The sequence below is a fragment of the Nomascus leucogenys genome, chromosome 1a (genome assembly GCF_006542625.1).
Source record: "Nomascus leucogenys isolate Asia chromosome 1a, Asia_NLE_v1, whole genome shotgun sequence".
Taxonomy (NCBI): Eukaryota; Metazoa; Chordata; class Mammalia; order Primates; family Hylobatidae; genus Nomascus; species Nomascus leucogenys.
This window is the reverse complement of record NC_044381.1, coordinates 88,444,642-88,469,580: the sequence shown is the minus strand read 5'-3', so window position 1 is coordinate 88,469,580 and position 24,939 is coordinate 88,444,642. Positions and strand designations below refer to the sequence as shown.

Below are 24,939 nucleotides of genomic sequence, written 5' to 3'. Positions count from 1 at the left end.
TTTCACTTACATGAAGTGTTTCGAGTAGCCTAAATCATAGAGACAGAAAGCAGAATGATGGACATCATTCTGGGCAGTGGTAGGAATGGGGAGTTACTGTTTAATGAGTATAGAATTTCGTTTTTACTGAAATGAAAAGAATTATGAAAATGGATGCTGGTGACAGCTGGACAACATTAATGTATTTAATATCAATGAACTGTACAGTAAAAATGGCTAAGATGTTATATGTATTGTTTCACTTTTTAAAAAAGGAAAAAGCAACAACAAATAAAAGTTAAAATAACTACAAAAAGTCTAATCAAATGGAAGAAGACAAACTACCATAGGAACAATTATAACATCATAAATGAAGCTGACTCTGTCTACTTAAATGGCTACATGAAGCTTCAGCTGGTATAATTATTATTGGTATGAGCCAACACACATAATCTCTTTCCCAGGCTAAATCTTTGGCAATAACTGGAAGAGGTCCTCATATACAACAGTTAAAAATGTTAGCATCACTAAATAAAAATGTCATACTCCATTTTAACGACTAAGAATCTTTTCCCACTGTGCTGGGATTACAGTGGCCTAGTTTATATGAAATGTAAGCTTAACATTTTAATAAAGTTCAGCAACAATAATAATAAGGGTCCCCTTCTTGTGGTAAATCTCCAGAAAATCAGGGCCTGGGTGAGCACCATTTACCTCCCTCTACTTTCAGCCCTGTCAAGGAACCATCAGGCAGGCCGTCTTTTACACAACCATCTTCTACATTTCTCAGGAAAAACAAAATGGACTTTCAATACAGGGAATTGCATCCCCAATATTATATCCAACCATAACAGCTACTGGAGTAAAAAAGAAAGGAAGAAAGGGAGGTAGGGAGGGAGTCAAGGAGGAAAGAAATAACCGATTTGTTGTTATGATACATATCACTAATGTAAGCTTTACCTATTTTATTATTTTATGTTACAATTTTTTTAAGAGATAAGGTCTCACTCTGTCACCCAGGATGGAGTACAGTAGTGTGATTATAGCTCACTTCAGCCTTCAACTCCTGGGCTCAAGCCATCCTCCCACCTTAGGCTCCCAAGAAGCTGGGACTACAAGCAAACACCACAATGACTGCCTACTTTTTTTTTTTTCTCGTTTTTTTGTAGAGATGCGGGTCTCACTATGTTGCCCGGGCTGGTCTCAAACCCCTGGCCTCAAGCAATACTCCTGCCTCAGCCTCCCAAAGCAGTGGGGTTACAGGCATGAGCCACCATGCCTGGCCAGATTTACTTTAAATATAATCAACTACATCTTTCTCATTTTAGTTACTATTATGCCATAAGATTTAACAGAAAATAAAAACTAATTGAAGAAGAGTAAACAATAGAAAAATGTCCTTATTCAATCGTTAAGTATAAAAAGTAGCTCATAAAACAGTATGTGCAATATGATACTAATTTTGCTTTTAAAACGTATCTTTGATCACATAGAAGAACAAAAATGAAAGAAAACTATTAAAGTGACTCAGGACAAATGACCCCATTTCTTCCACAACAAATTACATGAAGAAAAGGGAGAGAAGGGACAATGCTACAGATTAAGAAAGACTTAAAAGAGACACGTGCGATGTGTGAAGGCTGCTTGGATCCTGATTCCCACAAACCAACTGTAAACCGACAATTTTGAAACAAGGGAGAAAACATGGACTAGGGCTTATATGACTAGCTAGTATACATAGTAAGTTTGTTAATGGTGATGACATTGCTGCTATTTTTTTAAGTGCTTCTCCGTTAGCAAAAAATGACTGAAGTATTTATAAGTTAAATAGTATAATATCTGAAACTCCAACAAAAAAAAAAAAACACAAAAGCAGGAGAAAGACAGACAGAATGGCAAAATGTCCCTGTCCATGACTGTGGAAGCTAGATGATGAGTACATGGGGGCTCACTGTACTTTTCTCTCTACTTCTGTGTATGTTTGGAAAATTCCACAGGTAATAAGTAAAAGTGATAGCAGGGATAGTTACTTCTAGGTGGTGAAGACTGAGTGATCTGGTGGGAATTAGGTGATTTTTACTTTGATCTGTGTGCCATTAAGAACATCCAAGATTTTACACAACAAAGATGAGTTGCTTTGGTTACCTAAAAAACCAAATGTTACTCCTTTAGTAGACAGATAGATGGGTAGATAGGCAGACAAAGTTAGATGGCCTTTCAATGCCCTGTTCAAATAATGCCACCTTCATGGATTCAATCCTCCCTCTATAAATGCCTCAATGCATTTACCTATATTTCTACTAAAGGCCTTATTATGTTTGGTCATTTATTATGACCATTTTCAATTATGTCTAACTCTCCTCTAGAAAAATAACTTGATTACGAGGGGGCATTTCTTTTTCATATTTCTACCCTGGCTAATACTAAGCAAAATGTTCTCTCTACATAATAGATATAAAATAATTATTTGCTTAATTAACTTTCCCACTAATAAATCCAGGGAAGAAACAATGTCAACAGACGCAGAATATCTTACCTTAAAACTACAAAAGCTTTAAGGTTTTTGTTTTGTTTTGTTTTTTTGAGACAGGGTCTCGCTTTGTCACCCAGGCTGGAGTGCAGTGGTGTGATCATGGCCCATTGCACCCTCAACTTCCCAAGCTCAAGCAATCCTCCCACCTCAGCCTTCCAAGTAGCTGGGACTACAGGTGCATGCCACCATGTCCAGCTAATTTTTTCTTTTTTAAGAGATGGGGTCTCACTATGTTGCCCAGGTTAGTTTTGAACTCTTTGCCTCAAGAAATCCTCCTGAGCCTTCCAAATTACAGGATTACAGGTGTGGGCCATCACCCCTGGCCCAAAAGCTTTCATTTCAGGCCAGAACAGCCCTGAAAGTCCCTACACAAAGACAGATATTCATCAAATGTTACCTAGTCAATTTCTCAAAACATTTACTTTTCAGTTGACTGGAAAAAAACATTGGTCGGTAGCAGACAAGGGTCAGTTACTGAATTAAGTTATAGACTTCAAAAAAAAAAAACCCTGAAAGAAAACAAAGTCCGTTACCTCTTCAGCAACCATTCACTATTTAGCCTACTGAACGCTCATCCAGAGTGCCAGACTGTTTTAATTAAGGAAACTATCACAGGCAGAACTCAAGGCTAGTCATGTGCTGAGACAGCAACGGTTCAGGAAACACCCCTGCTCTGAGAGGCTGATATCACGCGGAAGGGCTGCCCACCCATACCACTGTGTTTCCCTTATCATCTACTCACTGAAGACCTTGGCCCATTTTGTGCAGATGTGAGTAGTAATGGCCTTCAAGCCAAGGACATTCAACTCTATATTCTCTTGCTTATTAAAAATCTTCTCCAAAAAGATACAATAAAGCCCTCCCCACAGGAGCACCAAAAGCTCCAGAATGTGGCATGCTGAACTTCCCCACATGTAAGACTTTACTCACCATATGGCCTTAATTTTCCATCACGGTTTTGGGGAAAGGCACTAAATACCAGTGAAGACATTTACAGCTTCCTTGTATATATAAAATATGCTTAGGGACTGACAAACATTAAAATAAAGTCCAGGTTTTAAAATAAAATCCCCATCACTGTTTCCTAAGCCCTTCGAGAAACATTAGCAATTCATGATCAACTGGCAAATGCAAGCTTCTCCTCCAGTTCTGTCCTGTGACCTGCTGTCTCAGAAGTCAGGTCTTCAAAAATGCTCGTGCCACCCAACTTTTTAAGGCAAATAGGGGCAGTAGGGGGTGGGGCTGAGCTCTGCACAATTCCTACCCTGACCTCCAACTACATCCACACAGTTCATTTTCTGTCTTCTTTATTTTCTGATTCCTTCCTTTAGACTTTTGTTCAAATCCACTATCAGCAAATTTTAAATATTTAAAGAAATATTAAAGTCAAGAAAGTGGGCAACATGGTACCATTATAAAATTACAATATACTACTATAGACAATCATACCCATGCAGATCTGGGCCCCCCAAAAAATCAGGTATTAAGAAATAAGGCACACTCCTCCAAAAACAACTTAATTCAAACACCTCTTATCATTTGTTCCACTAGAATGAGTTTAAAAGAGGTAACTATTTGGCATGGGCAGTTGCTCTCTTATGTTCTGGAGAACATAAAAATAAGAGCTGAGTGAGAATAAGTTGTTCCTACTGAAGAGAAAAAGGGTACAACAGCATTAGTAAATACGAAAGGGTTAAATTACCGTTCTATTGGCTGATAAAAATGTTTTTTAGGTCAAAGGATTTCATATCATTTTCTTCTTTAAGAACCAAGGAATGGGCTTTGGATAATAAAAACGCATAACAAAATAATTCTGAAGTGACCTCAGGCCATGCCAAACTCAGTTCAAACTAGTCACAGCCAAGATGAAAGGAAGATTCTATAATCATCCCCTAGCTACTATAAATTTTTAATATTTTATACTATATTATAGTTAGCATTTAGAAAATAAAACTGCCTAGCACTGTTGACCCTTCAACAATATGGGTTTGAACTGTACATGTCCACTTGAAAGTGGATTTTTTCAATAACAGTTACACCAAGTGTGCCTGCCTCTCCTGCCTCCCCTTCCTCCTCCTCCACCTCTGTCACTAGAGACAGCAAGACCAATCTCTTCTTTCCCTCCTCATCAGCTTACCCAATGCAAAGACAATGAGGATGAAGACCTTTATGATCCACTTTCATTAATGAATAGCAAATATATTTTCTCTTCTTTAGGATTTTCTTAATAACATTTTATTCTCTCTAACTTACGTAATTGTAAGAACTCAGTATATAATACATATAACATACAAAATGCATGTTATTCAACTGTTTATGTTATTGGTAAGGATTCTGGTCAACTGTAGGCTATTAGTAGTTAAGTTCTGGAGGAGTCAAAAGTTACATGCAGGCCAGGCACGGTGGCTCATGCCTTTATTCCAAGTACTTCTGGAGGCCAAGGGAGAAGGATCACTTGAGGTCAGGAGTTCCAGACCAGCCTGGGCAACACAGTGAGACCATGTCTCTATTTAATTTTAAAAACTGTATTTTAAAAATTTGTTTAAAGGAAAAGAAAAAAGTATGCTTATTCAATTCAGTGTTTATATTCTAGAATAATGCTGCTCAAACAATAATTTAAAAAAGAATGATAGATTTAATAAGGTACACATAAAACTACACACATACAAGGTGTGTGTGTGCGTGCGTGTGTGTGTATGTGTGTGTAGATTTTCCTTTCTTTTAGAGTACAGAAGTTGTTTTAGATATCCCTTAAGTAGAGAAATAGCACTTAGGAAGGAAGTATACACTTAGAAAGCCAAGAGTCATGTCACCAACAGGTTGGGAGAACTGTTGAGTCATGGCCTCCTCCTGTGTTGCCTGAGGAGACCTGAGTAAGAATGGATGTATAACAGAAGAATCTCCCACCTGACCTATTAGAGATACTATACCAGCATTACCAGATATCATTGCTATTAAAAGAAGATATTTCAGTGCCCAGAGGTTCAAGTTATCAAATGAAGCAACCCAATTCAAAAAACAAGGTGTATTAAAACCCACAAAAAAAACAAAACCATTTTTAAGAAATCCTAAGAAGTAACTGAAACCCAAAATGCTCTGTCTTGAGTCATGAGATCCATCAGTTTTTGATATTGTCTGGACTTGCATCTAGAGCTACATTGTAAAATCTTTTTAGGCACGTGTTAGATTTCTGCGAAAACTTCGTTTAAATGTAAACTTCATACCACACTGTCAGTTTTTGTGTTAATAAAACTATAGATTTATTATATTTTTTAAAAAAAGAACAAAATACGAGGTGTAGCTATACAACACAGAAGCTAAACAAGTGCCTGGCCTCACGGTAGTATATAGAACTTAAATATAGCCTGCTCAAAACTGTCATATTCAAGTTTATCAACCAAGAGTTATTATTAAAATACCATTAATACATCCAGCCATGGTGGCTCACACCTGTAATCTCAGCACTTTGGGAAGCTGAGGCAGGCCGATCACCTGAGGTCAGGAGTTCAAGACCAGCCTGGCCAACATGGTGAAACCTCATCTCTACTAAAAATACAAAAATTAGCTGGGTGTGGTGGCACATGCCTGTAATCCCAGCTACTTGGGAGGCTGAGGCGGGAGAATCGCTTGAACCTGGGAGGTAGAGGTTGCAGTGAGCCGAGATCACGCCATTGCACTCCAGTCTGGGAGACAGAGTGAGATCCCATCTCAAAAAAAAAAAAAAAAAAAAAAAAAAAAAAAAAAAAAAAAACCATTAAGACAACTGCACTGAAGGTGCACATTTCAATAACATATAGCTATTCTGGAGGGGAAAAAAAAAGTATATCTAGAAAAACAGCTTCTAAAATTGAGGTAAAAATCATAGGGCACTCAATAATATGTACTGATTTTTCTTCCCTCTCGAAGTACCAGAGCAGAGCTACATTCACAGAGCATTCCTGCAGGCTGCTTGCTTCACCATTAAGCAAGTCTTGACAGTTCCAAAGATGTTATGTTTTCAAAGACAGTTTTTCAGTTGTGTTGCTATTAAAAGACTGGATTTTTCAAATGGCTAAAAATTACACATATCTAAAAATCTTAGATTCCACCTCTATTAAAGAAGAATGATGCTGGGAATGGTCAAATAAATGTAACCCAGAAAAGTGCCCTAATGTACTTTAAAGCCATTTTCAGAGATAATGATTCCCAAATTTCCCTTACTGAAATTCAAGGAAGGTCACAAATAGCAAGCCACTTTAAAAGCAGTGCTCCAATTACCCATCCCCTAAGCTCTGCACAAAGGTTTATGGAGGGGAGATGCTCAGAGAACTTGACCATCCGTTATAGGATGCAGTCACTCCAGAAGAGCTGACTCCTTAGGAAATTTTCTTCTGACAAAGCAACAAGTAAGAAAAACTCCAAGGTCTTTGTTTCAGCATCTGGCTGCGGTCAAGGTTAAGTATAATGAAACCTACACAACACCAGAATTTAACATATGACAGTATTTTTGACCTGTACAAAATGCATCTCCCTTAATCTGCATTCAGCTGTTGTTTTTCTCAATAAAAGAATATCCTTTTGTAATTGTTTAAAATGTTTAAGAGATGAGTAAGCCAGTACAGTCACTCTAAGAGCAATAGTAATACATATACCAGTATACATCAAAGGGTAGATCATCTGATCATTTCTCAATTATTCAGGAAAAGCTTGGCACCCCAAACTATACACCGATGCATTAGAGTTAACAAGATTCTTAGAACATGGGTTGCAGTATAAGTCCTCACCAAATTTCAAGAAATATAGAGAAGATTTTTAATGCATTCACTATGGAGGGAAAACATAAATATGTAATAGAAAACCTTCTTAAGTAGCCAGAAAATTATCCAAACTATTACATCTGCAAAGATGACAACACTGAATTCAGAAATCAATGACTAAAACTGCACAAGCATTTCCCATATTTTCCTTTTCCACTTCAAAAAGGGAAAAGCCAGTAGGCAGAAAATATCGGACATTTGATAAATCAAAATTCTGCTATAAATAGCAGGGTTTTGTGTTTTTGTTTTTTTCCCTGAGATGGAGTCTCACCCTGTCCCCCAGGCTGCCGTGCAATGGCATAATCTCGGCTCACTACAACCTCCACCTCCTGGGTTCTAGCGATTCTCCTGCTTCAGCCTCCCAAGTAGCTGGGATTACAGGTGTGTGCCACCACACCCAGCTAACTTTTGGATTTTTAGTAGAGACAGGGTTTCACCATGTTGGTCAGACTGTTCTCAAACTCCTGACCTCAGGTGATCCACCCACCTCAGCCTCCCAAAGTGCTGGGATTACAGGCGTGAGCCACTGCGCCTGGCCAAATAGCAGGTCTTCTAAGAATGACTGTGTGACATTCCCTCCCTACAATGTGACTTTGGAACTAATCCATCAACTCACCTTATTCCATTTCAAAGTTAGTAGTATATCTTGCTTTTGAGTGCAACTTCAGGTAATCTCTCAAAACCTAGATTAAAATAATAATGAACTTTATTAGTAGTTATTTCCAAATTTTGAAAAACACACAACTATAACTCATAGTAAGTAAAAGGGGAAAAAAATCACTACTACTAATCAAATCACAATTGTGAAATGTTATACTTTGTCTCTAAAACCTTCTTTAATTGGTAATCTCTTTATGTGCAGGTCAATACACATTTATTGGGCTTTTTTTTTTTTTAGACAGTGTTTTGCTCTTGTCGCCCAGGCTGGAGTACAGTGGCAAGATCTCAGCTCACTGAAATCTCCGCCTCCTGGGTTCAAGCAATTCTCCTGCCTCAGCCTCCTGAGTAGCTGGGATTACAGGTGTGCACCACCACACTGGCTAATTTTTGTATTTTTAGTAGAGACAGGGTTTCACCATGTTGGCCAAGCTAATCTTGAACTCCTCACCTCAGGTGATCCACCCGCCTCAGCCTCCCAAAATGCTGAGATTACAGGTGTGAGCCACTGCACTATGCCCCGCCTCAACACATATTTAAATTTGAGCCAACCAACAGCCATTCCCACTTAAACAACAAATTCTTGCTTGGCTATTCATTCAGTCTGTCCACAGACTGCTACTCAAAGATCTCACCCTAGAAGCTGTATGTATAAAAGAAAAAACACCACCACCACCAAAGTGATTTTGATGAGTTGGTCCATCACATGCCTATGGGAATCACTATTCCAAAATACTAGTTCTCTACAGGGAGCAATTTTGAACCCCCAGTGGACATCTTGCAACATCTGGTAACATTTTTGGTCATCACAAGTGGGGGGGGCACACTATTGGCATCTAATATACAGAAACCAGGGAAGCTACTGAACATCTTACAATGCACAGGACAGTCCCCTCCAACAAAGAATTATCCTGCCTAAAACGAAAATACTGGTGAGGTTTAGAAACCCTGTTCCGAAGAAACCAAACACTGCATATTTGGAAATTCCACAATTCTCACACTGCTCATTTCAGATCACCTACTAAGCTCCCACCATAGTTGTATTTCCTATGAATGCTAAGCTTATTGATTAAAAGAATACCCACATACATGCCCAATAGTAATCATCTACAGCACATGTACCAATTTCTAAAATGTATTAAATAAGTCAGACACGTTCATAAGAGCTTCCAATAAATAAACACTATTTCAAACTATGTAATTGCCAAACTCTGTTAACAGTCACATAAAATGGAAGCTAAGAAGAATAAAAATCATCAGAACTTAGTTTCACTCACAGATATTCCCAATTCCTACTGAAGATAAAAGGGTAAGTTCCTCTTCCCAGCCTATCACCCTGGACATTAGGACTCCCACCTTTTATTCAGCTAAATAAAGCACTTCAAACAAGACTTACCGAGGGCCTATCATACCCTCACACTATGATCTCATGTAATTCGGTAGAACAGAGCTTGGTAAGATCCCACAACAGGCCTTTCCTACACTACCATAACCAAATCGTACAAATATCAGAAGAAAACTGTGGGTAAAATAAACCTTTAAAGAAGGAATGTCCAATCTTTTGGCTTCCCTGGGCCACAGTGGAAGAAGAATTGTCTTAAGCTACACATAAAATACACTAACGATAGCTGATGAGCTTTAAAAAAAATTGCAATAAAATCTCATAATGTTTTAAGAAAGTTTACAAGTTTGTGTTGGGCTGCATTCAAAGCCATCCTGTGCCACATGTGGCTCATGGGCTGCAGGATGGACAAGCTTGCTCTAAAGGATATTCTGAGTGTCAGATATCTAAGATAACGAAACTTGCTGTTTTTACACAACTGGCCTGCAGCTTGCACCCATAGAATAGGTGAAGAAATCTGTAACACTCAAAATATATACTTCGTTTTGTTAATCTTTAACTAATGAGCTATAACTAATTATATAAATAAGACATGCCTGGCAGCTGATCTGCGGTAGTAATCCACTTAGGAACATGAATAAACATGCAAATTTTAAACTCAACCAAAAGGACAGGATTTATGAACACACTTAGATTCCATCAGAATCACTCCATTCTAATAGAACAAGATTTCCATATGTGGCAAATGAGCTTTTTCTAATTAAAGTCTGACTTTGTCTTCTGAATCTTCAGTGTACACAGGAGCTACCCAAATCAGGCTCAACCACAGTAACTCAAAGCAGCAAGCGAGCCAGGGGCTGTCGGTAGTGGGGCAGAGACCGGTACTCATACCCCAAAGCACCAGAAGCACCAGAAGGTTTGGTAGTCCAGGTAGAACCTGTGCCAGAGGCACGACTCCAATCAGGAGCTCCCATTCACTGCAACCTCTGGCCCAGCCAACTCCTTGGGAAGCTTTGCTGAATGCTGTGCTTATCCAAACCTGAAACGGAGTAGTAGAGGCTAACATATGTTCTAGATTCAAGGTGCCTGTGAAATCAGTGTAGAGACGTCCACACCTCCACTCAGAGAGAAGACAACTGGGGAAGGCAGCCCCAGTTACGAGCTAGAAAAATAATGACAGGTTCAAGAACAACTTTTCAATATCCATCAATAGCTAAGAGAACAAAGCAATGCTACAAAGAAAGGAAAACCCAGAAATTACTAGGAAGGTTCAGAAGTTGTAGTGCACGATATGAAATTTAACCTCTACCCCCTTTTTCTAGATTTAAGTTAGTCTTTAAATAAAAACTCATAATAAAGTTTCAAAACATAAACATTTTTTCCCTCTCTTAGCAGTAAAATATATTCAGTTCCAAAAAAGAAAGGTTGCTCAATTTCCTGTCAAAAGCAATCAGGAGAAGGCCACCTACACTGTAACAAGCAGCAAGAAAAAAAACAAAATGCTGAAGAAAAGTCTGATGCGTGGGCGTATACAAAGTGCAATGTAACTACCACCCTGAGTTTTCAAAAGTTCTTTTCCCTGATCATTCTGAGAAATATGAAAATTAGTATAACTGCTAAAAAGAAGTTTGACCTCCAGCCTATTTAAGGAAAACAAGCCCTATGATGAATCTAAGTCGCCTCAAAGAAAGACAGGTATGGAGGGAGGGGCGAAGGAATTCTATGTATTTAACCTATGGTTTTCTGTACCAAAGGAAAAGGGGAGATTCTACCAAAGAGACAATTTGCATGTAATGTTCTCACAGAAAGAACACTATTCCGACAATGAACCTTCTCCCTATAGCTACCCTTACCCCCCACCCTGACTCACACAATTTTGTGGACTAGAACCATCTTCATCCAAGGCTGAGCATTATTAATCTGAAAATATGAAATCGGAAATACTCCAAAATCTGAAACATTTTTAGTGCCAATGTGACTTTTAGTGCTCAAAGGAAATGCTCATTGGAGCACTTCAGATTTCAGGTTTTCCGATTAGGGATGCTGAACTGGTAAGTATACTATGAATATTCCAAAATCCAAAAAAAATTAAAAATCCTAAACACTTCTGGTCCCAAGCATTTTGGATAAGGAAAACTCAACCCATATGTTTAACCCTAAACGTTTAGGGGCTAACCATTCACAAATATGTATGTGAGCTGACTAGATTATGAATTAGCTAGAGCATCACATCCACCACTCTACCAAATGCCCCTCACCCTGCTTATACTTTCTGAAAATTTGAAATTCTAAGACAGGCAATCAACAGCCCAGCACTTTGAAAAGTAAACTAAAAGCCTACTGAAATACGCTTAGTACTAAGGTAGACATAGTGTGAAGAAATAAGAAAGAAAGAAATTGCTTTAATGGTTCACCAGCGGATTGAGAAGAAAAGAATAGCATACACAAAGTAATTTAAAATTAAGTACAATATTGTCATTGAATACAATGAGGTGCCATATTTTTGTAAACTACACTTTCCATTCAAAGCCGCAGTTTGGCACAAAGGCAAAACAGATGAAGGAAATAATGAGCCAAGAATGTATTAATGTGATGATTATAAATATTAAAAAACAGCGTACTAAAAGACAAATCAAGATGTATCATAACAGGAAGGCCACCATGGTCGGGTAGTTTCAAGACAAGGCAGCCCAAAAAGCAAGCCCCGTAAACCTTATAAATGACTTTGATAAGCTAACAATTCTGTTACTAAGTCAATTATGAAAAGTTTTGTTTTGTTTTACATTATAACTTCAGACCAACCTACAAAAATGTTGCAAGAACACTACAGATAACTTTTTTTCCCTGAACTATTTGAGACTAAGTAACCAATGTGATGGCCTATCACTCCCAGAGTTTAGTGAGTAATTTCTATAAACAAGGGCATTCTCCTACAAAACTACAATAATGATGACCATCAAAAACCAGAAATTAACACTGATGTTACATAGTCATTTACTTTACAGACCAGATTTGACTTTCTCCAATTAGTCCAATCCTTTTACTAAAAGGTCCTTTCTCCAAAAGGACCCAAACCTTTTACTAAAGGTGAAACCTAGTTTTCACCTTTCCCTTCCCTGTAAGAGTAGTAAATCTGGCTCCCATTAACGTCAATGTTTATTTATTGGATTTATCCCTCACACCATATGTCATATAATGCGTTCCCTACCTGTGATCCTGCATCAGAAAGAGCCAGTCTCTCTAACCAAAGGACCCATAAGGGGGTGGCCTGGCAAAACAAAAAGTTTTAAACAAAAACCGCTCTACTCTAGCCACACCACGGAAAAAAAATCTTCAACCCCACACCCACATCCCATCATCAAAGGCCAAGTGGAGAGCCAAGAGTTCTACACTCACCTGGTTCTGATGAGGCACCTTTATAGACTACATGTAAGAAGATACCATTTTTACAGAGCCCAAATGGGCAAAACTAAGAAAATATTACTTACAGATATACTCACTTTAAAAAGCAAGAGAATGTTGAACCTGCAGTTCAGGACAGTGTTATTTCCAGAGGGAAAGAGGAGGAGGGGATCACAGGGGAACACACAGTAGCTTCAAAGTGAAACCTGCAAATGCTAAGCACGAGTTCCTCAACATACAAGATCTGAGCCTCACCAAACCATGAGGAGGTCTTTAGGAGGGTCCCAATTTTACATCAGAGATTTGAGGCCTAAAAAGGTTAAGCCCATTGCCTGTGGTCACACAATTAATAAGCAAGTGCTCAGATGCAAGCCCACACCTGTCTGACTCCAGCCTCTTCCTGCTCACTCCCTTCCTCAACACAGAGAAAAGACAGGCAGGAGAAATGCAGCTGTGATTCTGAACCAACTGGTGGCTTCTAAGGAAAAGATTCTTACTGTGCTTCTAAACCATTTCCCAGAGGGTTTTAGAGTAAGGGCAAGTGCAGTTCCAAAACCAGGGGAGAAAAAACATCTTCCTGAAAGCAAGGAAAGGGGGAAAGGGGTGGAGGCACAAACCTGGGCTCTGCTTGGCACTGCAAGAGCAATGTGAACAATCCTCAAGCGGGAGTCCCCATCACATTCCACAGGCTACCAAGTCAGTCCCAATTCAGTTACTAAGTAAAGGCACTGGGAAAATCTTATTACTAGTTGTTTTTGTTCTCTTTTATTCTGAAATTGGGGGACAGGAGAGAGAAGACCAGCAAACCATTCGTAAAATTCTAAACATAGCCTAAATATGGTAAAACTATAAACTGCTTAGCCCACAGCATGAAACATGAAATTAGTGACAAAATTTGAGTCTCTTTGAAGAATTCATATAAAGGAATATGAAGGCAGAACAATGCTTCTCTGTAGCAAAGACCAGACACTTGGGAAGCTTAAATACCACTCTACTATCTGAGGATGTTTTAAAACTGATTTCTAAAAACTAAAAAGATAGAACTACATAAAAAGATAACAAAAGCAAAGAAAAATGTTATCGTCTTCTCAAAACATCAGAAATAACTGCATTCTAACTGCATTTCTGGTAGAGGTATCTCCAGAACCCATCAAAGTCATTAATAACAACTCATACCACCTAGAAAAATCTCATGATCAGCACAGATGATTTTGTGACCTTAGTTCATCCTTTCTAAGACTATATTTAAAAGGGAATCAAGTCTTTCCATTGTTGATTTTCCATCATTGGTGGAATATAATTGAATCCAAGATAATTTTAAGCCTAGCCTCACGTACAAAAAACAAAACAAAACAAAAAATCCTGCTAAGCTCCATCTCCCCCTGCTGTCAACCTTTTCTTTCTAAAAAGAAAGTCTAGAAACAAGGCCATACACCAAAGAAAATGCTACAGAATAAAAGAAATAAAAGGACATACAAAGTGGCATAAAAATAATTCACCAGCCTGGGCAACATGGTGAAACCTTGTCTCTACAAAAAACATAAATTAGGCAGGTGTGGTGGCACATGCCTGTAGTCCCAGCTACTTGGGAGGCTGAGGTGGGAGGATCATTGGGGCCCAGGTATTCCAGGCTTCAGTCAGCCCTGATCATGCCAGTACACTCCAAACTGGGGAACAAAGTGAGACCCTGGTAGGGGAGGGGAGGGGAGGGGAGGGAAGGGGAGGGGAGGGGAGGGGAGGGGAGGGGAGGGGAGGGGAGGGGAGGGAGGGAGGGAAGGAAGGAAGGAAGGAAGGAAGGAAGGAAGGAAGGAAGGAAGGAAGGAGGGAGGGAGGGAGGGAGGGAGGGAAGGGAGGGGGGAGGGAGGAGAAAGAGAAAGAAAGAGAGAAAGAAAAGAGAAAGAGAGAAAGAGAAAAAAAGAAAAAGAAAGAGAAAGAAAGAAAGAAAAATTCAAAACTCACAGAAACTTCGTGTTGCAGCCTAAAACTGTCTACAGTATATCAAAGCCAAGGCATGTAAATTCATCCTCTAAATACAATAAGCAGGTGAGAAGCAAAATCAGAAATAAATCTCACTAGATAAAAATGGAAAGCATTTAACAGACAATCGTTCAAGGTGAGGAGTATTTGTTACTAAAAGCTTTTTAGTTACTTTCTTCTACCACCCGAACTTGAGCGATTCTCCTGCCTCAGCCTCCCGAGAAGTTGGGATTACCGGCACGCACCACCACACCCAGCTAATTTTTTTTATTTTTAGTACAGGCAGGGTTTCTCCATTTTGGCCAGGCTGGTCTTGAACTCCTGACCTCGGGTGATCTGCCCACCTTGGCCTCCCAAAGTGCTGGGATTACAGGTGTGAGCCACCACGCCCGGCTACTTTAGTTATTTTCTTTATGAAAAGTGATCAGGTGCTAATGAAATCAGCATCTGGCATTATAAAGATAAGAAGTTATCCCAAACAATACCTCAATGAAGAATGCTAAATAAATTCATCCCCAGGCACTTGTTTCGTTCATCCTACTGCATTAAGCTTAAGTGGTCACAACACAACTAACAATTATCCTTGAAAATTAAAGAATAGCCCAGCTTTAAAACAAACTTAAAATCTAGAAAAGAAAAGAAAAAATATATTACTTCAACTTCAAAAAAGGGAAAATCCTGAAACATACTGAAGAATTTCTTTGTAAACTCCTAGATAATGAATTTTGGGTAAAAATCAATATGGCTTATTAAAAAATAAATCCCCCCCAAGGTAATCTAATTTACTGTTATTGAGGCAACCCTCTTACCAAGGGACCACAAGAATTGTATTTCTTAACTTAAATATTGATTTGACAACCCATGAAGACACAAGAAAGGTGTTCTTCCCAGAAAAGCACATCCCAATGTTCTTTGACCCCAAGTCATAAAAATTCTTATTCTTCCTGTCCCTGAAATTCTAAACATAAAATTTCTACAAAGACAGAGACAAGCAAATGAAATGGCTGAAAAAAGGCCAAAGAAGTGATGACAAGATGCCAGTGGCACCCATATAATCATTATATCCTTGCAATATATACAGCATATTAGAAATTTTTATAGGTTAGATATCTTCATTTCTGAGGCTTCTCCATCTCAGCAGAAGTTCATCTTCCCAGTTGCTCAAGCCAAAAACCTACAATTCATTTACATTCTTCTTTCACAACCCCACATCCATTCTGTCAAGACCTATAAATTTTATCTCCCAAAGACCATCTTAACTCCTTTACTTCTCTCCATCTCCACTGTCTTCACATTGGTTGAAGCCACTATTATCTCTCGACTAGACAGCTACCCCCAATTCCTCATTATCTTCTTTCTACCCATGATCATTTTCCACAGAGTAGTCAGACTGACTTGTTAAAAGGTTAGTAAACTACATCTTATTATTCCCCTGCTTAAAAGCCTCTAACATCTTCCCATGGCCTCAGATGTCAAGAAATGTGAAGAATGTAAAAATTCTGCCCTACATGTGAGCTAACAAGTTAGCCTGCCACACAGTTATATGGATGCCTGCAGAAGACATGAGACTCCAGGGTCAGAGACAAAGGACGTCATTACAGCAGTAGCTGTGGCCAAAGTATCAGTATTTTTTGGTGCTAGTCCCTTAAGCCTCAATTTCCACCAGGCGACACAAAGAGAACAAGATGACATCGGCACAACAGCAGGTTGTGTCACAGTAGAGTAACTCTGAGCTTAGTGAACTGAAATCTTTTGTAATGGGCAGTCAGCTTGCCTGGCCTTTACCCCAGAAGGGACATTCTCTTTCTCTTCCAAGGCCATTCACTATACAAATCATCCTTGAAAAGATCATCCAGAAGAAAGATAGTCGATGTAGAAACACAAGAGACAAGTGGAGAACTGTCCCCCAACATTAGAGTAGGAGCCAAGTTTCCTGCTATGGTCTATAAGGACTTACATGATTAGTTCTTTCTCTTCAATTTCATCTGGAACCTCTGTCTCCCCAGCACACTCACTTTAGCTCCACTGGCCATCTTTGATGCCTTCCAATGAGCCAAGTTCTTTCGTGCCTCAGGTCCTCGGCCTGCACTGGTCCTTTTGTCAAAAATGATCTTTGCCTAGATTAGGTGTCACTTCCTCTGAAGGACCTTTCCTGGTCAATCTATCTACTTAAGCAGCTACCCTCACTTGTTATTACCTTTTTACAACTTTGCTCACTCATTCATTTGTGCAAAAAGCATTTACTAAGCACCTACTATGTACCAATCATTGTTACCATAGGCACAATAATTACTTTTGGTACTTGTTTATTTATTTACTGAGTCTTCCTCAAGGTGGAAACCTTGTCTTTTTATTCATCCTTAAATGCCTACAGTTTAAAATTGTGCATTCATTGAAAACTCTGTTGAATAAATGAACAATTATTACAATACCAAGAACCAAAACATTTGCAGATCGGTATGGGAAAGCAGCATGACGCTGCACAAGAAGTATGGAATTGGAGCTAGACGTCCTAAATTCAAACCCCAGAATCATCATTTAATGGTGCCCAAGGAATTCTACTAAGTTCTTTGTAAAATGAAGTCCTTTCCTACCTAACTCACAAAATTATTGTTAGGATCAAATAATAGAATTTAAATGGAAGCCCTTGCAATGCTAAATGTAATTTCCTGTAACAAGTTAATAGTTAATACATGCCTACTGTGAGGCTGGTCCTAGTATGGAAACTTACAATAAAAATTTATAACTTAAGTGAAATCAGAAAATACTTTGTTCTTTAATAAACTTGAAGGGGAAAAATGGTTCTTTCCCCAGAACCCTGGGCTCTGTAGCCCAGGCTGGAGTGCAGTGCAGTGGTACAATCTCTTCTCATCGCAACCTCCACCTCCTGGGTTCAAGCAATTCTCTTACCTCAGCCTCCTGAGTAGCTGGAATTACAGGCACCTGCCATCAAGTCCAGCTAATTTTTGTATTTTTAGTAGAGACAGGGTTTCACCATGTTGGCCAGGTTGGTCTCGAGCTCCTGACCTCAGATGATCCACCCACCTCAGCCTCCCAAAGTGCTGGGATTACAGGTAGGAGCCACCGCGCCTGGCCCAGACATGCTTTTAAAATTTTCAGATAAAAGTTGAGTTGCCTTTACCTCATCTTGATCCTAAAATACTAAAAGAATGCTTTTTGGTTACCAAAGTTATTTTTAAGCAAGTCAATCCAACGCAAATTTAGAAAAAGTTGACTATAGTTACACCCCTGAGTGCCAACCTTCAAAACAGAATTTTTAGCTTTCTGGCAAAAGTCATGAATCTATAAATTTTAAGTATTAATTACTGGCTTTAACTGAAACCAAAACAGTCTCTTCACTGTGAGGTGGGTGGGTGGGTGGGTGGGTGTGTGTGTGTGTAGTCAAGGGAAAGTAAGCTTCATCCTATAACAGACATAAAAGAGTAGTTTCAGAAGCAAGGCACCAGGTGGCCTACAGGAGGAAATACAGTGATCATACTGAAGTGTGAGCAGAGGACTGGGACTGGCAACTAGACTACAAACCAGACCGTCAACTCAGACAAGCTGCACAGCTGGCTTGAATTCACCCATCCACAAGCTCATTTTCTATAACCTCACAATAAAATTACTCAGAATTTAATTTTGAAGGGTACTGCTTCTATGATCTAACACTGAAGTATAAACTGATAAAAAGGACAGCCATTTTAAAAAACTAGAATGTGAAAACAGTATGTTTAAGATTTTTTTTTTTTTTTTTTTTCTGAGACAGAGTCTCAGCCTATCACTCAGGCTGCAGTGCAGTGGTGCAATCTCGGCTTACTGCAACCTCTGCTGCCTGGGTTCAAGCAATTCTCCTGCCTCAGCCTCCTGAGTAGCTGGGATTACAGGCGCCTGCCACCATGCCCAGCTAATTTTTTTGTATTTTTAGTAGAGACGGGGTTTCACCATCTTAGCCAGGTTGGTTTTAAACTCCTGACCTCGTGATCCACCCGCCTTGGCCTCCCAAAGTGCTGGGATTACAGGCGTGAGCCACCGCGCCTGGCTAAGATTCTTTTTATATAACATTTTTCAAACTCATTATACATATATGTAAATAACTAATAGGTACACTGTGCTAGCAAAAACAAGGAATATGAATTGGTACTTCTAAAACTTAAACTCAAAAAGAAAATATTGAAGCAGAAGTACATGAAAAGTCTGTTTGGCACTGCTATGAAAGATACCCAGTTTAAGAAGAATGGAGACAGATGATCTACAATGTACATATGAGTGACATTAACAGGGGCACATATTTCAATATATATAATTATATTCAGAAGCTTTTCATTATTCATGTGAAGGTCTCTCAAAAACATGCCTCTTTACATGTTATTTTAAAGATGGCTACCTATTCCAAATGTGGAGGGAGAGGGGGAGAGCGGCAGTTATAAAACTGTTCACACAGTCCTCAATAACCACAAATACTACTATAATAGTAAAAATAAAATCTAGGACATCTAGAAGCTTCCTCCTTGATATTAATTTAAATAGCAAAATATCTAATTGTCTTCCAATTAAGTAATTTCCCTTATAAATAATAATGATAGTATCTCCAATATGCCAGGCACATATTCTTTACCTCATATACCCAATAAAACAATCCTAGGACATGGGCATTATCTCTGTTTTAGGAAGGAGTATAATAATCAGTGAAGTTTTAAATCTTACCCAAGACCGGGCACAGTGGCTCATGCCTGTAATCCCAGCACTTTGAGAGGCCAAGGCGGGCAGATCACATGAGGACAAGAGTTCAAGACCAGCCTGGCCAATATGGTGAAACTCTGTCTCTACTAAAAATACAAAAATTGGCCAGGTGTGATGGCTCATGCCTGTAATCCCACCTACTCAGGAGGCTGAGGCAAGAGAATCACTTGAACCCGGGAGGCAGGGGTTACAGTGAGCTGAGGTCGCGCCACTGCACTCCAGCCTGGGAGACAGAGAGAAACCTTGTCTCAAAAAAAAAAAAAAAAAAAAAAAACTTACCCAAGATAAATTAAGAAGTGGTGGCACTGTTATTTAAACTCAAGACAATCCTATTCCAAATCCTTGCCTTTTTTATACAATGCCATTAATATATGGCCTCTCAATAATAAGTTAATTTTCAGTGTGTTCCGAGCACTATATGAATGAAAGAGACTCATTATTTCATCTAATTCCTATAATACTCGTGCAAGATAATTATTAGCCATATTTTTTTTTTATTTCAGAAAAGACTTCTAACAGTTAAGTAACTTGGCCAACATCATACAACTAACTTAATAACGGGACAAGCAGGGATCCCACCCTAAGTCGCTTGATACAAAGCCTAAGTTTCTACCATTATATTATGCAGCCTCTACCTTATAGTATTTACAATAATTGTAATTTAGGAGTAATTTATAAATTATTAGTTTACTGTTGACGATGCTACATAAAAATGCATGTTGTTAACAACAAACTGTTAAAATGTGTATTTTATATTTTTTCAGAAAAAAACTGGAACAACACACAAGTAAAAAATCTTTTTTTGTTTGTTTTTTTTTTTTGAGATGGAGTCTCGCTCTGTCGCCCAGGCTGGAGTGCAGTGGCGCAATCTCGGCTCACTGCAAGCTCCGCCTCCTGGGTTCACGCCATTCTCCTGCCTCAGCCTCCCCAGTAGCTGGGACTACGGGCGCCCGCCACCACGCCCGGCTAATTTTTTGTATTTTTAGTAGAGACAGGGTTTCTCCGTGTTAGCCAGGATGGTTTCGATCTCCTGACCTCATGATCCGCCCGTCTCAGCCTCCCAAAGTGCTGGGATTACAGGCGTGAGCCACCGCGCCTGGCCAAAAATCTTATATTTATGAGAGATCAGATTACCAGTAAGTTTTTTTATTTCTATTTTTCTGGTTTTTCCTTAATTATGATCTATAACTTACCAAAAATTAATTTTTTTCTTAGCATTCATTTAACATTTTATATTTTTAGTTATGCCTATCTGCCTTAATTAAATGTAACTTTTGCTAAAAATATTGGGTTAAATGGGAACACTAACTGAGGAAAGCAATATAAAGAAAAATGTTTTAGAGCACACACAAAAAAGCTACATTTCAGGACCGGTATGTTTCTTTCTGTTTTCTGGAACCTATCAAAACTAAATTCTGATTGTAAAACATGATAAAGTTTAATATAACTGCAGAGTTGAACAAACAGATGAACAACAAAGAAAAATATGTCATACAATTAAATCAGACAGCTTTTAAGTAACACTAAAAAAAAAAAAAAAAGCAGCCTTTTTATTTTATATTTATCCAAAAAAGAATAAAGAAAGTAAAACAGAGGTATTCAGAATCCCATAACTTGGAGGCAATGTTCAAGGAAAATTACTAAAACCAGCCAAGTCAGTGTAACTTGAGAAGAACACCCTTGGAAACCACAGCACAAAATCTTCTTGGAAAAACATCAGTTTTAGTGACTCTTCGGGCATTTGAGCAGATTAACAGTAATCTGAACAAACTACTTAGTGGCTCTGAAATGTTGCTTAAGCTAAACAACAAATCAGACCATGAATACCCACAAGCAATCAAATTTACTTTTCAAAATACATACTCTTCTCATTTTGCTCAATGACCCCATATCATGCTCACTAAACCTCTTTGGAAGCACTGCTCCTTCGTTGTGGAGGCTGCTGCAGCAAGCACAACCTGAAAATGGGAGGTGCATAAATTTCATTTCCCTAAAGGAAACCACCACTCTACTACTCACTGCGTAATCTGACAAGAATTTAGCATTTGTCTTAGAAGCCATCAAGTGATATGCACTCCAATAGAAGCACAGGATCAGGAGAGTAGAAAAGGGGAGCTTCAATTTTTTCCAAAATGTTTTAAGACCTGAAGCAAATATGACAAACCATTAAGATCTGATGAAGCTGGAAGGCATTATATTATTCCTTATCCTTTCCAGTTTGTTTGAAATATCTTAAAATTAAAAACAGTAATGTTTAGTATGTATATATTAACATATATACATATTAACATATATAACATACATATTAACATATATATGTATATATGTATAGATTATACAGGTTAATGCAACACTCATTCATCCTAGTATATCTGAATCAATTAAAACACATACATACAATCTCAACATCCCTCCAGCCTTATCTGTGCCGCTTGACCACCCAAGGCAGCCACTGCTGACATGAATACCAAATATTCCCTAAGATTCAATTTGCTCCTTTGCAAAGCATGAATTCATAAAAAGTGCCATACGATAGGATAAAAAAATAAAAAATGCTTTATGTAATGATGCCAAAATAGTCTTAAGTCTCCTGAGATGATTTATGTGGATGCCTTCAAACCATTTTTAAAATGAAAATAAGTAGGTTTACTTCTTGAAATGGCACAATTCCAGGACAGATAGTCCTAATCCCCCAGAGAAAAGCACAGGTTCTCAAGGCACCTTACAAAGTATGCCACCTACTTTTCACACCAGAAAAGTCACTTTTGGTATTAAGATGACAAGAAGATATGTTAATGGCAAGCTCAGATCTTTAAAATGTGAGTTCTTGGGCTGGGTCTGGTAGCTCTGCTGATGCCTGTAATCCCAGCACTTTGGGAGGTGACGGCAGACAAGCAGACTGAGCCCAGGAGTTTGAGACCAGCCTGGGCAACATGGTGAAATCCCAACTCTAAAAAAAAATACAAAAAATACACTTTGTGAGGCCGAGGCAGGTGGATCACTTGGGGTCAGGAGTTAGAGATTAGGCTAGCCAACATGGTGAAACCCCGTCTCTACTAAAAATACAAAAATCAGCCAGGTGTCATGGTACACATCTGTAATCCCAGCTACTTGGGAGGCTGAGGCAGGAGAATTGCTTGAACCCAGGAGGTGGAGGTTGCAGTGAGTCGAGACTGCGCCACTGCACTCCAGCGTGGGTGACAGAGCAAGCATCTCAAAAAAATAAAAATAAATAATAAGAAGAAGAAGAAGAAGAAAAGATGTGGTGGTTTATACCTGCACCTGTAATCCCAGCACTTTGGGAGCAGAGATGAGAGGACGGTTTGAGGCCAGGGATTCAAGAACAGCCTAGGCAACATAGCAAGGCCCTATCTCTACAAAATAAACTTCTAAAACCTAGCCAGGTATGGTGGTGTGCACCTGTGGTCCAAGCTACTCAGAAGGCTAAGATGTCAGGATTCCTTAAGCCCAGGGGTTCAGGGTTACAGTGAGCTACGACAGTACCATTGCACTCCAGCCTAGGCAACAGAGCAAGACCCTGTTTCAAAAACAACGACAACAACAAAAGTACGTTCTTAACTCTCTTCTCACTGAAAAAAACCAGAGCCCACATTTGTATGCTGCTTTTGACAACATAGGCAAAAGGCACTACGTGGAAACTGCTCTCATTTATAGGAAACAGATGGGGTGAATAATACAAACATCATCAACTGCCTCCCTCTTCCCTTCACTAGAATTTAAGAAACATTTGATTAGTGACAAAACAAAAACTTGAAAAGCAGAAGTTCACAGCTGAAACAGGACTTGAATATGCATCAAGGAACATGTTATGAGCATCACAGTGGTTAGTCCTAAATGACATGATTTCAGCTGTATGTTTCCTTATTCTCAAAAGTAAGTGCTAAACTTACTTGCCACTCCTCAATGAAAGTTGAGATCTATCTCCACCCTCACCAGCCAAACAGGTTAGATTTTAATTAAAGTGCAATTATGACTTTATTTAAGAATATGTATTTACTTTAATTCAAACACTTATGAAACATCTATTGGGTATAAGGTTCTGGGCAAAAAGCTGTGGAGCTCCAAAGATCATGATGATCTTGAATTTCCTTTTGAAAAGTTCACAACCTAATTCACAGAGAAGGATATGTAAAAAGCAGCAAGGACACAAAGTGTAAATAGGTACCACTTCAAGGACAGCAAAAGACCACGACGCTCTACTTTGTCCTTACTATCCATCTGGTGTCTGTCACCTAGCTTTGGCCTCACCCTTCAGAAAGCCAGAGAACTCAGGTGCCTACTTCTACATCATTTCTGGCATCCATGAACTTTGGTGCTATCAATCATTATGAGATTACAAAGATGATCATCAAATCTCAGCATCCCAAGAGTGTCAGTCGGTGTGTCACTCAGAGTCACTGCTCATGTGTAAACTATCCACTTTTAGATACAGGGAATACATTAATCTGAATGAAACTTGGAGGACTTGTCATTCTATCAGGTAGTTTAAGTGAGTACGGTATTTATTAATGCAAAAGAAAATGCTACAATTCATTTTCACTCAGACCCAAAGTATCAACATTCACTAGGTGAACTGCTGTTGACAAAAACTATTGCCATGATTGTAGTGAAAACATAATTTTATGCACAAAAATAGTTCGGAACTTTCAAGTAATACCTGGAACATAATAACCTTTGAAAATTAGTCTAAAGAAATGCAATTAAATTTTGGTTATTTATGCTAACATGGTGAAACCCCGTCTCTACAAAAATACAAAAAATTAGCCGGGTGCGGTGGCAGGAGCCTGTAGTCCCAGCCACTCGGGAGGCTGAGGCAGGAAAATGGCGTGAACCCGGGAGCGGAGGTTGCAGTGAGCAGAGACAGCGCCACTGCAGTCCCGCCTGAGCAAAAGAGCGAGACTCCGTCGCAAGAAAAAAAAAAAATTTTTTTTTTTGTTATTTAATTCCAGTTAGGCCATCAACCTTTCAAGAAAAAAAAGAAACTCTATGTGGGAATTTGTCACATCTTATAAAGGTCAATTAAAAGTAGAATACAAACTTTGCCACCTAAGATGCTAAAAATGCCTCACTTACATAAGATGTACAAACAAGATGAAATAGTGGCCTTTATGATTAAAAGGCTGCCTGAACAAAACAAAGTCTGAATACTTGGCAAATAATACCAACAAAGCACTACTCCACTAACAACCAAACTGCGAAGAAAATAGTTCAATTGCTGGAAGCAACTAGAAGGGCAAGGAGAGAGACTGAGGCATTGGCACTGGAAGGCTGGAAGGATTCCACGAAGTTTTTAAATGACCTGCTCAGGAGCTTAACTTAGCCTGCAGGCAGTGAGCAGCTATCAAAAGGTTTATTAGAAATTGTCACAGTCAAAACCATATGTGCCTTTATGTGTGCATGCACACACACACACACACACACACAAACATTATTCCCCACCCACCCCCCCAAAAAATTTCAATAGTATTGTGAAAGACAGCCTGAAAGAG

General features: G+C 38.9%; 1 protein-coding gene and 1 non-coding gene across 10 annotated transcripts in view; both read right to left on the bottom strand.

Moving 5' to 3' along the window:
• The window catches only part of SIPA1L1 (signal induced proliferation associated 1 like 1), a 433,967-nt gene that overhangs the window by 331,915 nt on the left and 77,113 nt on the right, over positions 1 to 24,939 (bottom strand). For 8 of the 9 annotated variants that reach the window (XM_030812823.1, XM_030812855.1, XM_030812833.1 and 5 more), the window contains one exon: positions 7,925 to 7,991. The exons of the other annotated variant lie outside the window; for it this stretch is intronic. The gene's annotated coding sequence lies outside the window, so the exon portion shown is untranslated. The remainder of the gene's footprint in view (positions 1 to 7,924; positions 7,992 to 24,939) is intronic. 9 annotated transcript variants of the gene reach the window in all.
• LOC115836056 lies at positions 23,987 to 24,057 on the bottom strand. Its single transcript, XR_004031058.1, has one exon. It is a non-coding gene; the product is annotated as a small nucleolar RNA SNORD56 (small nucleolar RNA).